The 15,593-nt window shown below is 41.1% G+C and overlaps 1 pseudogene; it reads left to right on the top strand.

The window, feature by feature from the left end:
* Positions 1–1,706: 1,706 nt before the first annotated feature.
* Positions 1,707–2,112, top strand: LOC132482435 (large ribosomal subunit protein uL29-like; annotated as a pseudogene).
* Positions 2,113–15,593: the final 13,481 nt, after the last annotated feature.

Raw genomic sequence — 15,593 nt, 5'->3', positions numbered from 1 at the left:
TAAAAGGCAATGTCCCTTAACTTCTATGAAAGGGAGTCTCGAACAAATCTGTTTATTCTATTCAATACCATAGCTGAAGACTCAGGCAGGATTACGGATAATAAACCTTTGAAATGGGAGGCTGAGCTGTTCACCAGATTCCACAACAACATTTCATGGGGTATTGGTGTAAGTCACCAGTAACACAGTAAGTTAGAAAATCACAGACATCAAAAAGCAGCTAGTATCATTTAGGGTACTTTTATGAATAACCCCAACCATTACATAACATTGCCACCGTCTGAAATGGAGAATTGTTTCAAGAGAATTATTTCAAACTATTACTTCAAGGCAGTAACAATAAAAGAAATCTGACAATTGCTAATATTGGCTTTTGTGGACGTGGTCTCTGGAAAATATCCTCCCCTCTAAAAATCCTATGAGCAAAATGGACGCAATAAAGATGCCTTCAAGCCTGACCTGTGTACCCAAATACCACAGTTTAAAATGTTTCAAGGTTTAGGTCTTGAAACGGTAGTATTTGTGAGGCTAGATAACGTCCCAATGCCTAAAACCTCGGTACCTCATAGAAACAAAGGCAGTAGAGGCAGCTTTCGATCCTACCAGCAGTCTATCTTTCTGATTTCTAAACATAATACAGGAAGAGACTATTTGGAGATGACTACTGATCCAGCAATAAAGTCACTGAGATACTGAACAATATACATACGTCAAGTAGAAATCAAGAACAAGCCAGACAAATTCAATACCACCACCATTTTACCTCAGAGCGAGAACCGGGTTCCTCTCACTGAGTTCGGTCCTCAGGTTTTTGAGAGAAACAAGGGTCTTCCTTTCATTTAATTCTCACCATGAAGAGAAGTTAGTCTCGTAATGGAGGCACGGACGACAAGAGGCGACCGTATTTCGGAAGCCTTCTCTAATGGAGGCATGGACGACGACGGGCCACCGCTAGGTATTTCAGAAGCCTTCTCTAATGGAGGCACGGACAACGACAGGCCACCGTTAGGTATTCCAGAAGCCTGAGGGGGTGGGACCTTTAACATCCTCCGTAACGTCTGACTAAAGGGGCGGGGTTAGCAGCGACTGACCAAACGGGTGGGGTCAGCAGCGCCTGACTAACGGGGCGGGATTATAAATTCACAAATATGTGAAAATTAAACAACACACACCTTAACAACCAATGGGCCAAAGGAAAAAAATCACAAGGCAAATTAGAAAATACTTTGAGATGAATGAAAACTAAAATACAACATAACAAAACTTATGTGACACAGGAAAAGCAGTACTTAGCGATAACTTTACAGATGTAAAGGCCTATATTAAAAAAGAAGAAATAGGGGCTTCCCTGGTGGCGCAGTGGTTGAGAGTCTGCCTGCCGATGGAGGGGACACGGGTTCGTGCCCCGGTCTGGGAGGATCCCACGTGCCGCGGAGCGACTAGGCCCGTGAGCCACAACTACTGAGCCTGCGCGTCTGGAGCTTGTGCTCCACAACAGGAGATGCCACGACAGTGAGAGCCCGCGCACCGTGATGAAGAGTGGCCCCCACTTGCCACAACTAGAGATAGCCCTCGCACAGAAACAAAGACCCAACAGAGCAAAAATAAATTAAAAAAGAAGGCTGTTGCATGTAGAAAACTTAAAAAAAAAAAAAAAAGAAATAGTCTTTCCCTCCGAGAAGGCGGCGGAGACTGACTCTGCAGTCATGGCCAAGATTAAGGCTCCAGACCTTCACGGCAAGAAGAAGGAGGAGCTGCTGAAACAGCTGGAGGACCTGAAAGTGGAGCTGTCCCAGCTATGCGTGGCTAAAGTAACAGGCGGCGCGGCTTCCAAACTCTCCATGGATCTCTCCAAGATCCATGTTGTTCGCAAATCCATCGCCCGTGTACTCACCGTCATTAACCAGACTCAGAAAGAGAACCTCAGGAAATTCTATCAAGAATTACAGGCCCCTGGATCTGCGGCCCAGGAAAACACGTGCCATGCGCCGCCGGCTCAACAAACACGAAGAGAACCTGAAGACCAAGAAGCAGCAGCAGAAAGAGTGGCTGTACCCACTCCGGAAGTACGCGGTCAAGGCCTGAGCATCCAGGTGTCAATAAAACAAACAAACTGGCCAATAAGTAAATAAATAAATAAATATAAATAAATAAATAAAAAAGAAGAAATATCTCAAATCAATTACCTAAACTTTCCCCTTAAGGAAATAAAAGAAGAAGAACCAACTAAACTGAAAGCAAGCAGAAGGAAAAATATAATAAAGATTAAAGCAAAAACCAATGAAAGGAAATAGAAAAATAATAGAGACTATCAACAAAGTAAAAAGTTAGTTATTTGAAAGATTAGCAAAACTGACAAACTTTTAGCTAAACTGACCAAGAAAAAAGAATAATAACTACACAAAAATCAACAATGAGAGGACTTTACTACTGACATTACAGAAATAAATGGAATTATAAGGGAATACTATGAAAAATTGTATGCCAGCAAATTAGATAATACAGATGAAATGGATAAATTCATAGAAGTACATTGTAAGACATATAATATATGATGTTTTAGAAAGTGTTGATTTTGAATCAGAAAGTTGTGAGTTTGTGCATCAGCTTAACCATATACTGTGAGCTTGGGAAAATTACTTCTCTGGATTTCAGTTTCCTCAGCTATTAAAAATGTATAACACCTACCTTGTGTATCTTTTTAGGATTATAAATCAAATATGTTATACATAACACTATATATATATATATATATATATATATATATATATATATATAAGGAAACATTATATATTTTATGTATTATAAATATACATATATTTATACTTCAGGAATGAGCAGTTCCTTTTTAGGGCTTCTTGCTGGTTCTCTTTCTCACTTCTATACAACAGAGTGCCCAAGTCTCAGGCCTTGAGACTCTTCTCTAGCTACCCTCATCCATGTATTGATTTCAGAGCTTAAATACTACATAAAAATATATTTGTATATATATGTGTGTATGTATATATGTATAAACATTAGCAGCCTAGCACAATATCTAAGACATAGTAAGTGAAAAATGGTGTTCATTTTTACCTAAATGGTAGTTGTTATTAGATAAAAGTATTTGGCTCAAAATAGGTGCCAGAAAATTCCTTCCCACCTTTCCTGGTCTTAGCTTGGCTCCCATGCACTTATAGTTTCCTTCTCTGCTTGTGCTTCTGAATTGCCCTCATTTCTCTCTGGAACATCCTTCACTCATTCCCACTCTCATCTCATCCTTGCAAACTTGGCCTTCCTAATAAAGATGTGGCATCAGGCATGGACCTCTTTGCATCTGCCTTCCGGGCTAATTATTTGACACTGGACACGAATCCTGCTGCATGATCAGCCCTTTGCTGCCCTCACCTGGCCTATTGCAGTGTTTGTTACAGATGACTAGACCACTGGCCAGTAGAGGCTCAGACGGACCTAGTTCTGACAAGGAGTTCACAGAAAGAATTCCCTGGGGAATTCAGACTAATGCGTCCCTTTCTCTGGGAGATAGGAACGAAGAGGCAATGGCCAACTCAATGTGATACCACCAAAAGGGAAAATTCAGTGCCTTCACAACCGTCTGTTTCAAAATTGGTCAGGATTACTCATGGCTATGTCAGCATTAGACAGGGAGAAGGCAAAAGTCATATGGGAACCCCAGGCCTCACATGATTGCCTTTCTGAGCTCAGTTCAGCTCTGGACCTCTAAACACTGGGACCTACCTAAGCCAAAACTATTTCTAAACATCAATGCTCTCTTCCTAGTCTAGCATCACATGCTACTCTAAGGAGGGAGTGGGCGGTGAGAGCACCATCCCGTTTACTGTGTGTTGCATAAGAGGCCAGCTTGGACTTGCCAAGGGAAATTCATTTTCTTGAAGGCAGATAGCCTGAACCATCTCCCACAACAACTCTCAGAAGAATAAGCACAAATTAGAGTGTGGGTGGGAGACAATGGGTGAAGGGAGTCAAAAAGCAAAAAGAAAAAAAACAAAAAAACACCAACTTTTAATACCGTAAGACTCTCGGCAACCTGGTCCACAGTTTCCTAAGTGGGCAAGCATAAGCCTTTTTCCCACTCATATGTTCATTAAACAAATATTTTATAGTATGGAAAAATAAAGAAAGGTGGTTGCTTTGGGAAAAAAATAGACCATCCATTAACTACCTACTTTAAAAAGGTGTATGTGTGTTTGTGCATGTTGAGTGGGGAAGAGGTTAATGGAAAAAGACAATACTGATACCAAAACCAGAAAATTCAGACAAAATAGAAAAATGCAGATATATCCCATCTCTGAATATTGATATAAAACCCTTAAATATTAGCAAAGCAAATAGAATCCATCTTACCACGAATTAATACAGTAACACATATAACCAGTGGAATTTTTCCCTAGAAAGGAAAGAACCAGTCAAGATTAAATTAATATTATTCAATGTCTAATAAATCAAAGGAAAAATGATTCAGCATGTGGTTATCTCAGTAAATACCAAAACAGATAAATGATAAAATATTTCTATAACTGATTTATTGATGCTTAATAAAATATGAAATAAATGGATACCCTCCTTAACCCTGTGTCAAACAAAAGGTTGTTATCTTTGAAATAACAGAAATATTTTCATTAAAATCAAAAACAAGGCAAAGAAAACACTGTGTTGACTGTTGTTTAACATTGTCCTGGAAGTATTAGCCATTGCATTAAAGAGAGAAAAAATAAGATATATAAAAAAAGAAAGATGGAAAATTATTATAAGCATATGAAATGACTATGTCATTAAAAACTCAGAGAAATGGGGCTTCCCTGGTGGCACAGTGGTTGAGAGTCTGCCTGCCGATGCAGGGGACACGGGTTCGTGCCCCAGTCCAGGAAGATCCCACATGCTGCCGAGCGACTGTGCCCGTGAGCCATGGCTGCTGAGCCTGTGCGTCCAGAGCCTGTGCTCCACAACGGGAGAGGCCACAACAGTGAGAGGCCCGTGTACCGCAAAAAAAAAAAAAAAAACAAAAAAAAACAACTCTAAGAAATGATAAATTATTAGAAGATAATTTACAATGTAATTGGTTAGAATTGTTAAGAATTCAGTAACATTATAACTATATTAATATAAATTTAATGTATAAACACATCTCATTTATAAAAGTAATAGTAAAGATTAATTCCCTTGACATAAACTTAACAAGATATGTACAAGACCTATATGAAAAAAAGAAAATTGTAAAACTCTACTGATAACCATAAAAGAAGACTTCGGTAAATGAAAAAGACATATATATTCTTGTATAAGAAGGTGTAAATAGTTTTAAAAATCAATTATATTAATCTAAATATTCCATGTAATCCCAACAAATATACTAATATAATATATCACTTTGAAACTTGAATATATAAATCCAAAATTCATCTAGAATTCATCTAGAAAATAATCATGAGGAAACTGCCAAAACCATTTTGAACAAGAAATGAGAGGTGACTAGCACTAGATATTAAAATGAATTACAAGGATATGGTAATAAAAACTATGTGTTACTGTAGTAAGAATAGACTAACAAATTAATGGGATATGATAAAAATCCTAAAAATAAGCCCAAATGTACATTGAACAAATGGATTATTACAGGGTTTCAAATGTGAGGGAGAAAGGTGATTTACTGAATAGATTTCCTTCTACCACAGGCTAGCATTTGGTGTGAGCAGAGGACTGAAAGTTAATGTCTAACTTATTTTTCACACTAAAAAAAAGAGAACAAGCGTAAATTGACATTGTAATTCACTGATGGGCGATTTCTTAGCGTACAATGATATCTAACCTTGTGACCTAGAAAACACTTAATATAATAAAGTCTCAGTGATTACGAAGTTTCTGAGGGGGATAGTAGCTCACTATAACATTGCAACGCAGGCTCTGACCATTTCTAACAACTAAGCCTATCTTTACATAATAATATGTGATATCCAGAGAGCAAAACATATGTCTTTGTAATTAATTGAGTAGAAACAGATTTATCAAGAAGAAATGGAAACACCAATTGGTAATATTCCTCTCTGATATAATAATTCTTTTATTTACCTCAACTCTTGACCCTGAGAAGAAATCTTGATTTGTTGCCTCTCAAAGTTTGCATCTATTGGAATATTCTCATCCTTGGTGCCCTGAGGGAACTAGCTATGCACTGAAGAGCATGTGTCAGGAAGCCAAGCGACTTCAGTCTGAGTTCTAGTTGAGTATCTAACAGCCCTGTGACCTTGACCTTAGTTTCCACTTGTACACATTGAAAGATTTGAACTAGAAGATCTCTAAGGTTCCTTTGAGTTCAAACAATCTATAATTCTAGTGTTTTAAATACAAAGAATTATTTCACTTCTTTTCTTTCATTTATTTCCCTTCCATTAGAGGGTTTTTGTTAGAGCAGCAGTTAGATTTACCAAGATTCTAGACATAAACGCTTTTGTCCATTCGCAGGTGGCAACCTTCAAACAGCGGCAACTAGCTGCACTAACCCTTTGCTCATCCCTGATTCCCCCTTATTTGGAATGCACAGGGCTCAGGCCTTGAGTCTCTTTTCTATCCACCTTGACCTCTGTAGTGATCTCATTTGCTTCCATGGCTTAAATGCCATCTTCAGTGATGACTCCATAATATATCTCCCCAGGCCAGATCTCTCCCCTATACTCCAGTCGTATATACCCAATTGCCTACTAGAAATCTCTTCCTGAGAGTCTAGTAGGTGCCTTCATTATGATGTGATTTATGTTATGATTTCTATTCATCTGTGTGAAACTTATAGGATTTAAGTGACCTTAAACAGTTCAAAATGGGGTCACAGTATGTGAACTGCCATAGTAGTTTTGTAACATCCACTCTAGGACTGTCAGTGTCTTAAAGTGCTAAACAAGGAATATTACTTTAGATAAGAAATTTGTTGGGGAATGTACGTCACTGGAACAGAAGAAGCAACTGATAAGAGTCACGACCCCCTCATGTGGGAAATATTTGCAAATGCTGCACCCGACAAAGGGTTAATTTCCAAAATACACAAACAGCTCATACAACTTAATATCAAAAAAGCAAACAACTCAATCTAAAAATGGGCAGATCTAAATAGACATTTCTCCAAAGAAGACATACAGATAACCAACAGGCACATGAAAAGATGCTCAACTTCACTAATTATTAGAGAATTGCAAATCAAAACTACAATGAGGTATCACCTCACACCAGTCAGAATGGCCATCATTAAAAAACCTACAAATAATGAATTCTGGAGAGGGTGTGGAAAAAAGGGAACCCCCTTGCACTGTTGGTGGGAATCTAAATTGGTGCAGCCACTATGGAAAACAGTATGGAGGTTCCTTAAAAAACTAAAAATGGTTACCATATGATCCAGCAATCCCACTACTGGGCGTACATCCAGAGAAAACCATAATTCAAAAAGATACATGCACCCAGTGTTCACTGCAGTGCTATTTACAATAGCCAAGACATGGAAGCAAATGTCCATCAACAAAGGAATGGATAAGGAAGATGTGGGGGGTTCCCTGGTGGCGCAGTGGTTGAGAGTCCACCTGCCGATGCAGGGGATGCGGATTCGTGCCCCGGTCCGGGAAGATCCCACCTGCCGCGGAGCAGCTGGGCCCGTGAGCCATGGCCGCTGACCCTGCACATCCGGAGCCTGTGCTCCGCAACGAGAGAGGCCGCAACAGTGAGAGGCCCGCGTACAAAAAAAAAAAAAAAAAAAAAAAATGAGTAAGGAAATACCTTTGCTGCCTCATGGTTTCACTTCATCTACCCAAGAAGCAGTTTCCTGATTATTTAAATTAAATGTTAAGCTCATAACTTTAATAAAGTTTCATTAAAATGAAAAGTGAGGGCTTCCCCGGTGGCGCAGTGGTTGAGAGTCTGCCTGCCGATGCAGGGGACTCGGGTTCATGCCCCAGTCCGGGAAGATCCCACATGCCATGGAGCGGCTGGGCCCGTGAGCCATGGCCGCTGACCCTGCACATCCGGAGCCTGTGCTCCGCACGGGAGAGGCCACAACAGGGAGAGGCCCACGTACCACAAAAAAAAAAAAAAAAAAAAAAAAAAAGAAGATGTGGTATGTATACACAATTCAGTACTACTCAGCCATTAAAAAAAAAAAGGGAAATTCTAACATTTGCAACAACTTGGAGGGTATTACGCTTAGTGAAATAAGACAAAGACAAATACTGTATGATATCACTTATATGTGGAATCTAAAAAAGAAAACAAACTAGTGCATACAAAACAGAAAGAGACTCAGATACCGAGAACAAACTTATAGTTACAGAATGAGAAAGGGAGGGGGAGGGATAAATTAGGAGTATGGGATTAAGAGATACAAACTACTATACATAAAATAGATAAGCAACAAGGAACTACTGTATAATACAGGAAAATATATTCAATATCTTGTAATAACCTATAACAGAAAATGATATATATGTATAACTGAATCACTTTGCTGTACACCTGAAACTGGCACAATATTGTAAATCAACTACACTTCAATTTTTAAAAAGACAAAAAATAAACAAAAAATGAAAAAAAAGACATCCCCCCCCCAAAGTAACTCTTACCCTTAAAAAGGGGCCACTGTGCCGAGCGACTTGAAGGCTCCTTGCTGGAGGACACAGATCCAAGCTGCTGGGTGCTCTTCAGAGGGTAGCTGCTGGCTTCCCGGTCGGGCTTGTTGTGAGACCCAAGACTGCTGCTCCTGCGGAAGCACCTCCTCTCAGGACTTCTCCCTGGGGCTCTTTCTTAACCCCCACCCTCTTTCTAAACTCTGTTTTTGTGTGCTAAGTAGATGCGATAAAGTGAGCGATTCATGAATTGAATATTGACTACTTTAGTATATTTCCCACCCTGTGGCCCTTACCTGACCTTGCTGCTGGGCCGTGGAGCAAACAACCTCACACACCAACTGGTCCAAAAAAAATTCCTTATTTTTCCACCAAAACTAGCTCCTCCATCAGTCTTTCTGCCTTAGTAAACAGCAACCCAATACTTAACAGTGGCTCAGGCTAAAATCTTGGAGTCATCCTTGCCTTCTCTTTCTGTCAGGCCCTCCATCCAATCTGTTAGCAAATCCCACAGTTCTTACCTACAAAATATATACAGAATGCCGTCACTTCTCACTGCTACCACCTTGGTCCAAGCCACCATCATATCTCACCTCAGTTACTGCAGTAGCTTCCTAATTCCTCTTCCTGATTTTACTGCTCTGTAGTCAATTCTCAAGACAGCAAACAGTGATTCGGTTAAAATGTAAGATTATAATCAGGTGTAGAATTTATGCCTCTAGTGCAGGAGTCCCCAACCCCCGGGATCTAATGCCTGGTGATCTGAGGTGGAGCTGATGTAATAATAATAGAAATAAAGTGCACGATAAACGTAATGTGCTTGAATCATCCCCAAACCATCCCCCATCCCCCCCAACCACATCTGTGGAAAAATTGTCTTCCACAAACCAGTCCCTGGCGCCAAAAAGGTTGGGAACCACTGCTCTAGTGGCTCCCCTCACATCTAAAAGACAAAACCCTCTAATGGCCGATAAAAACCTGAAAACTACTCTTCTCCATTCCCTTATCTTCTACCCTTCTTCCTGTCACTCGGTTCCACACAAATGTAATGGAGTTTATTATTCCTCAAACACATTTAAGCTTATTCCTGCCTCAGGGCCTTTGCATTTGTTTTCCTCTCTGCCTAGAAAGCTCTTTGCCAAGTATCCACATAGTTTATTGCCTCCCTCATATCCTTCTGATTTTTGTTCAAACCATTTTATCACTAGGCATTCCTCAATAATCCTAATTAAAATTACACACATCTCCTGCCAAACACTCTTCCCCCCCTTCTCTATTTATCTTTTCTATAGCACTTTTTTTTTTTTTTTTGCGGTATGCGGGCCTCTCACTGTTGTGGCCTCTCCCGTTGCGGAGCACAGGCTCCGGATGCGCAGGCTCAGCAGCTCACTGGCCCAGCCGCTCTGTGGCATGTGGGATCTTCCCAGACCGGGGCACAAACCTGTGTCCCCTGCATCGGCAGGCAGACTCTCAACCACTGCGCCACCAGGGAAGCCCTCTATAGCACTTTTTAACCCTCCTACACACTATGTATTTTACTTCTTTATTTACTCTCTGTCTCTCCTCTCTAGCATGTAAGTTCCAAGAGGATAAGGGTTCTTGACTGCTGTTCCAGTGCCTAGCACATAGTAGGTACCCAACAAATATTTGTCAAATAAATAAATGCACTGTCCCCTTTGACCAGATACTTTAGAGATTCCCCTCTTTGTTAGAGAATGATAAAATGGCTTTATAGAGTGAACTAGACTGTGAACTCTAAGTGTAAAGTACTGTGTAGATGCACAAATGATTATTTCATTATCTGGCCAACGTACAAGGGATGCATACAAATTGTCCTAATCACAGAGTGATGAAAGAATAATGAACAATGAGTTCTTGAATAAGTGTAGGAAAAACATAATGAATTATAGTTTAAATGAAATTGGGATGCAATGGCCTGAATCACAGGCTCACTTTATCTATTCTTTGAAAACTCTCATTTGGAGGAAATGTCCTTTAGACAAAAAGAAGTAGGTCAGAGGGCCAAGTGAAGACATAGCTGGGCCCAGAGCTTGCACTGAGTAGGGTCAGTTTTTGTTTTTTTTTAAATAAATTTATTTATTTTTGGCTGTGTTGGGTCTTTGTTGCTGTGCATGGGCTTTCTCTAGTTGCGGTGAGCAGGGGCTACTCTTCATTGTGGTGCTCAGGCTTCTCACAGCGGTGGCTTCTCTTGTTGTGTAGCACAGTCTCTAGGCGCGCAGGCTTCAGTAGTTGTGGCTTGTGGCCTCTAGAGCGCAGGCTCAGTAGTTGTGATGCATGGGCTTAGTTGCTCCGCAGCATGTGGGATCTTCCTGGACAAGGGCTTGAACCCGTGTCCCCTGCACTAGCCGGCGGATTCTTAACCACTGCGCCACCAGGGAAGTCCCAGCATATTTGATTTTGAATCTTGGTCTGAAACATACAACTTGTGTGGCCTATAACCTGTCTGAGGCTCAATTTCCATATCAATAAACGGGGAATAACAATACCTACATTTCAGTGTAGTTGTGTGCAACAAAAAAGAAATCTACAACATAAGGCCTAGCAGTGAGTGAGTGAATAAATATTAATTTACTCATTTTTGTTTGTTTATTTATTTATTTTGGCCGCACTGGGTCTTAGTTGCAGCATGCAGGATCTTTTTTTAGTTGTGGCATACAGACTTCTTAGTTGCAGCATGCAAACTCTTAGTTGCAGCGTGCATGCAGGATTTAGTTCCCTGAGTAGGGATCGAACCCAGGCCCACTGCATTGGGAGCACGGAGTCTTACCCATTGGACCACCAGGGAAGTCCCTACTCATTTTATACTTAAATAATTCTCATTATCTGCTAGGCGCTATTCTAAACACTTTACAAATTTTAACTCACTTAATCCTTATAACAACCCTATGAGTATAGGCACTGTTATTATCTTCATAGTACAGATGAGGCACAGAGAGGCTGAGCAACTTCCCCACAGTTGCACAGCTAGAAAATGGGAGCATCCAAACTTGAACACAGACAGTCTAGCTTGAGAGTCCATATTCCTAACTATTATGTTAATTAACTATTAAGCTAGATTGGACTCTCTGAATTCCCCACCATTAAAACCTTCTAATGATTCATCCAAATAGAAGGACTTTCCATTGTATTTTATTTTCCACCATTAAATTTAAACCTCTGCAAGCTATTCTGATGTGAGAAGAAAAAGCAGGCATTATGGTCGGAAGCACTGCAGCAAGTTACCTTGCCTCCCGGGGATAATTTGCCCAGGCACTATTGCAAACTCAGTGGAGGCGGGACCTCAGAGTCCCAGAACCCACCCTATACCCAGGGGGTTTATGAAGTCATTTTCTGCCTGCAAGTCCCCTTTTTGTGTCTGCAGGCTGGCTCATGGACGTTGACAGAATTTTCATTCTCTCCAAGGTGATCATTAAGGACATAAATTTTTATTTCTCTCCATTAAATTGTTGATTCTGTTCCATAAAAGCTAAAATGTAGTCACCAAGGGTAGAACAAAGTAGGCATATTGCTATGCTTCTGACTTTCTGTATAATTTAGATAGAAAGGGGTTGAGAAATGACGATGCATGATTTAGCCCTACATCTTCCCCGGCACCAGGAACCACCACTTCACAGGAAAGCAATAAAAAGTCAGAATACACCTTGCTCTTTGATATGGGATTATACCTGGTAGAAAAATAAAAGAATGACTTATAGAGCAAAGTGTCAGGGCTAAGCCAGTCCAGTTAAGGCCTAATAAGGATTTACTTCGACTCAGTCTGTTCTGTCAGAGAGTTGATAATTTAATGAATAAGAAACTGTCACTCTTGGGTATGTTCTGCTTCACTGCCTCTCTTACCCAGCTCCCTCCCACCATCCACACCAGCCTGACCCCTACCTACTTGTCTTTCTACTTGGAAATTCCAAACATGGACGGGGCATTGTACGGCCAAGGCAGATAAAGAATGGCCATAGGGAGCCAGTGCCTGCCAGTCACTGCCTGGGGCAGCAGAGCGGGGAGGGATTCCGCATTGAGTTTTCTAATTCCCTGTTTGAGCTTTGGAGTCTTCTCCCTCCCGCTCCTTCTGGCTGGCTGAGCTGAGCTTTGGCTCTACCAATATGCCTTTCATGCTCTGGGAAGATGCCAGATTTAAGAAAGAGCTGCCGCAATTGTCTTGTCTTCTGTCCCTAGACTCGTGGCACTTAAACCTCAAATTTGACCTTGAAAGAAAAGGAAATCCTAAATATAACCAGCCAAGCCTTGAAAATTAGTTTCCTCTCCTTTACCCCTCTTCTGTCTCTCTCCTTTAGGAGGACCGCTCCACATAGGGATCACTGCATATACTCCAGGGCCAGACTGATGTTAACTCTCTGAATCTCAGCTACCTCATCCATATAATGGGGAAAATAAAAGGACCTACCCCAAAGTGGTGCTGTAAGAGTCTGGAACACAGAAATCATTTAGAACAATATCTGGCACAAGTCAGTGCTATATAAACATTAGCTATTATTATGTCATGAAGAAGTTAAGGATGGATAAAGAGAGAAAAAAACAGATGTTCTAGGGCTTCCCTGGTGGCACAGTGGTTGAGAGTCTGCCTGCCAATGCAGGGGACATGGGTTCGTGCCCGGTCCGGGAAGATCTCACATGCCGCGGAGCGGCTGGGCCCGTGAGCCATGGCCACTGAGCCTGCGTGTCCAGAGCCTGTGCTCCGCAACGGGAGAGGCCACAACAGTGAGAGGCCCGCGTACAGGAAAACAAACAAACAAACAAACAGATGTTCTAGACTTTCAGAATTTTAAAGATGAAAAGAACCTCGGAGATCAACTGGTTTATGCCACCCATTTTACTGATAAGGAAACTGAGACCCAGACTGATGAAACTCTGGATTCCCATGTTAAAACTCTTTCTATAATGCTACACTCAGTTAATTTTGTTCCAAAGCTGGTCTAAGTCTGGTTTATTTGTGCCTTCAGGCAGCAAATATTTACTGAGCACTTAGTAAAGGATTGTCATAATGCACAGCTCCAGTAAGTTGTGTGATATGGCAGCTCAAAGTCTAGATGGTGAGATACTGTGGCCCCCCTGACCCCCACCTCCTGGTGTTCACACCATTGTGTGATCCCCTCCCCTTGAGTGTTGGCAAGACCTGTGGCTGCTTCTAGCTGATAAAATACAGAAAAGGTGACAGAAGGTGTGTGAGAGATGCTCCTCCTTGCTGACTCTGAAGAAGAAAGGTGCTATGTTGTGAGCTGCCTTATGGAGAAAGAGCTGAGGACCAACTCCCAGCTGACAATCAACAACAAACTGAGGATATTTTTCTATGAAAAGAGAAGCTACCACCCCAAGGAGCTGCAGTAGGAGAGCTGAGGAGTATATATTATCGAATGTTCTACTCCCATTTACAGAGTCCCTATGATGCTTGAGGCTGGTTGTTTAAGTCACGGACCCAGCCAGTGCTGTGCTGAGCCATACGGGAGCCTGAAGCAAAGGGACGAATCTGTGTTACATACTGTATATGACTATATATAACTATACAGACAGTTTTATGTATTTTTAAAACTGGCTAATGGCTTTAATGAAAATATCATCAATGAGTTTGCTTCTATTCAAACCAGGAAAGTAAAATGATAACAAATTCTGTCTTGAGTATAAATAAAATATTTAAACTTAAAATAATGAGAGTTTTAATATATCTACTTTTCAATTTTTTTTTAGATGTTGGGGGTAGGAGTTTATTAATTAATTAATTTATTTTTGCTGTGTTGGGTCTTCGTTTCTGTGCGAGGGCTTCCCCTAGTTGCGGCAAGTGGGGACCACTCTTCATCGCGGTGCACAGGCCTCTCACTATCGCGGCCTCTCTTGTTGCGGAGCACAGGCTCCAGACGCGCAGGCTCAGTAGTTGTGGCTCACAGGTCTAGTTGCTCCGCGGCATGTGGGATCTTCCCAGACCAGGGCTCGAACCCCTGTCCCCTGCATTGGCAGGCAGATTCTCAACCACTGCGCCACCAGGGAAGCCCTACTTTTCAATTTTTAAATATTTCTTAACTACTCTAATGTTCTGGAAAAAATTATATGTGTAGAAGGCATTGTTACATAGCCCTGATTGTAATTAAACAGTAAACAGACATAAAAACATGTATATCGGGCTGCACATTTTTCCTTTTGCCTTAGCCTCCAATATGGCTTGACATAGCACTCTCAGATCTTGTTTTTATTTAAAACTTTGTTGTGTTTTTCACCATGAATTTTTTGGCATTAATTGAAATTCTTTAAAATAATCTCACTAAAATATTGTTGATCTTGCGACTTCCCTGGTGGTCCAGTGGTAAGAATCCGCCTTCCAATGCAGGGGATGTGGGTTTGATCCCTGATTGGGGAACCAGGATCCCACATGCCACGGGGCAACTAAGCCCGCACACCACAACTACCGAGCTCACACACCTCTACGAGAGAACCCGCATGCCACAACTACAGAGCCCACGAGCCCTGGAGCCTGCATGCCACAACTAGAGAGAAGTCTGTGCGCCACAAGGAAAGATCCTACGTGCTGCAATGAAGATCCTGTGTGCCACAACTAAGACCCGATGCAGCCAAATAAGTAAATAAATAATAAATATTAAAAACTATAAATAAAATAAAATAAAATATTGTTGATCTTGAAAACAGAACGAAACAAAACCAAAAACCAACAAACTGAGGCACTTAGTCTGGCAGCCTACAAAGGTCTGAATTCTCTCAACCCCATGCGAACTTGGAAGCAAATCCTTTCCCAGTTACACCTCAGGTAAAACAGAAATCCCAGCTGACACCTTGACTGCAGTCCTGTGAGACTTTAAGCAGAGGATCCAGCTAAGCTGTGCCCAGACTCCTGGTCCGCAGAAACTATGTGATAGTACTTGCGTGTTCCTTTAAGCTGTTATGTTTGTGGTAACGTTGTTATGTAGCAGTAGATAACTAATATAGATTTAAAAG

This window comes from Mesoplodon densirostris, chromosome X, assembly GCF_025265405.1.
Source record: "Mesoplodon densirostris isolate mMesDen1 chromosome X, mMesDen1 primary haplotype, whole genome shotgun sequence".
Classification (NCBI taxonomy): domain Eukaryota; kingdom Metazoa; phylum Chordata; class Mammalia; order Artiodactyla; family Ziphiidae; genus Mesoplodon; species Mesoplodon densirostris.
The sequence above is the reverse complement of the archived record's forward strand: the minus strand, read 5'-3'. Positions and strand labels throughout refer to the sequence as shown.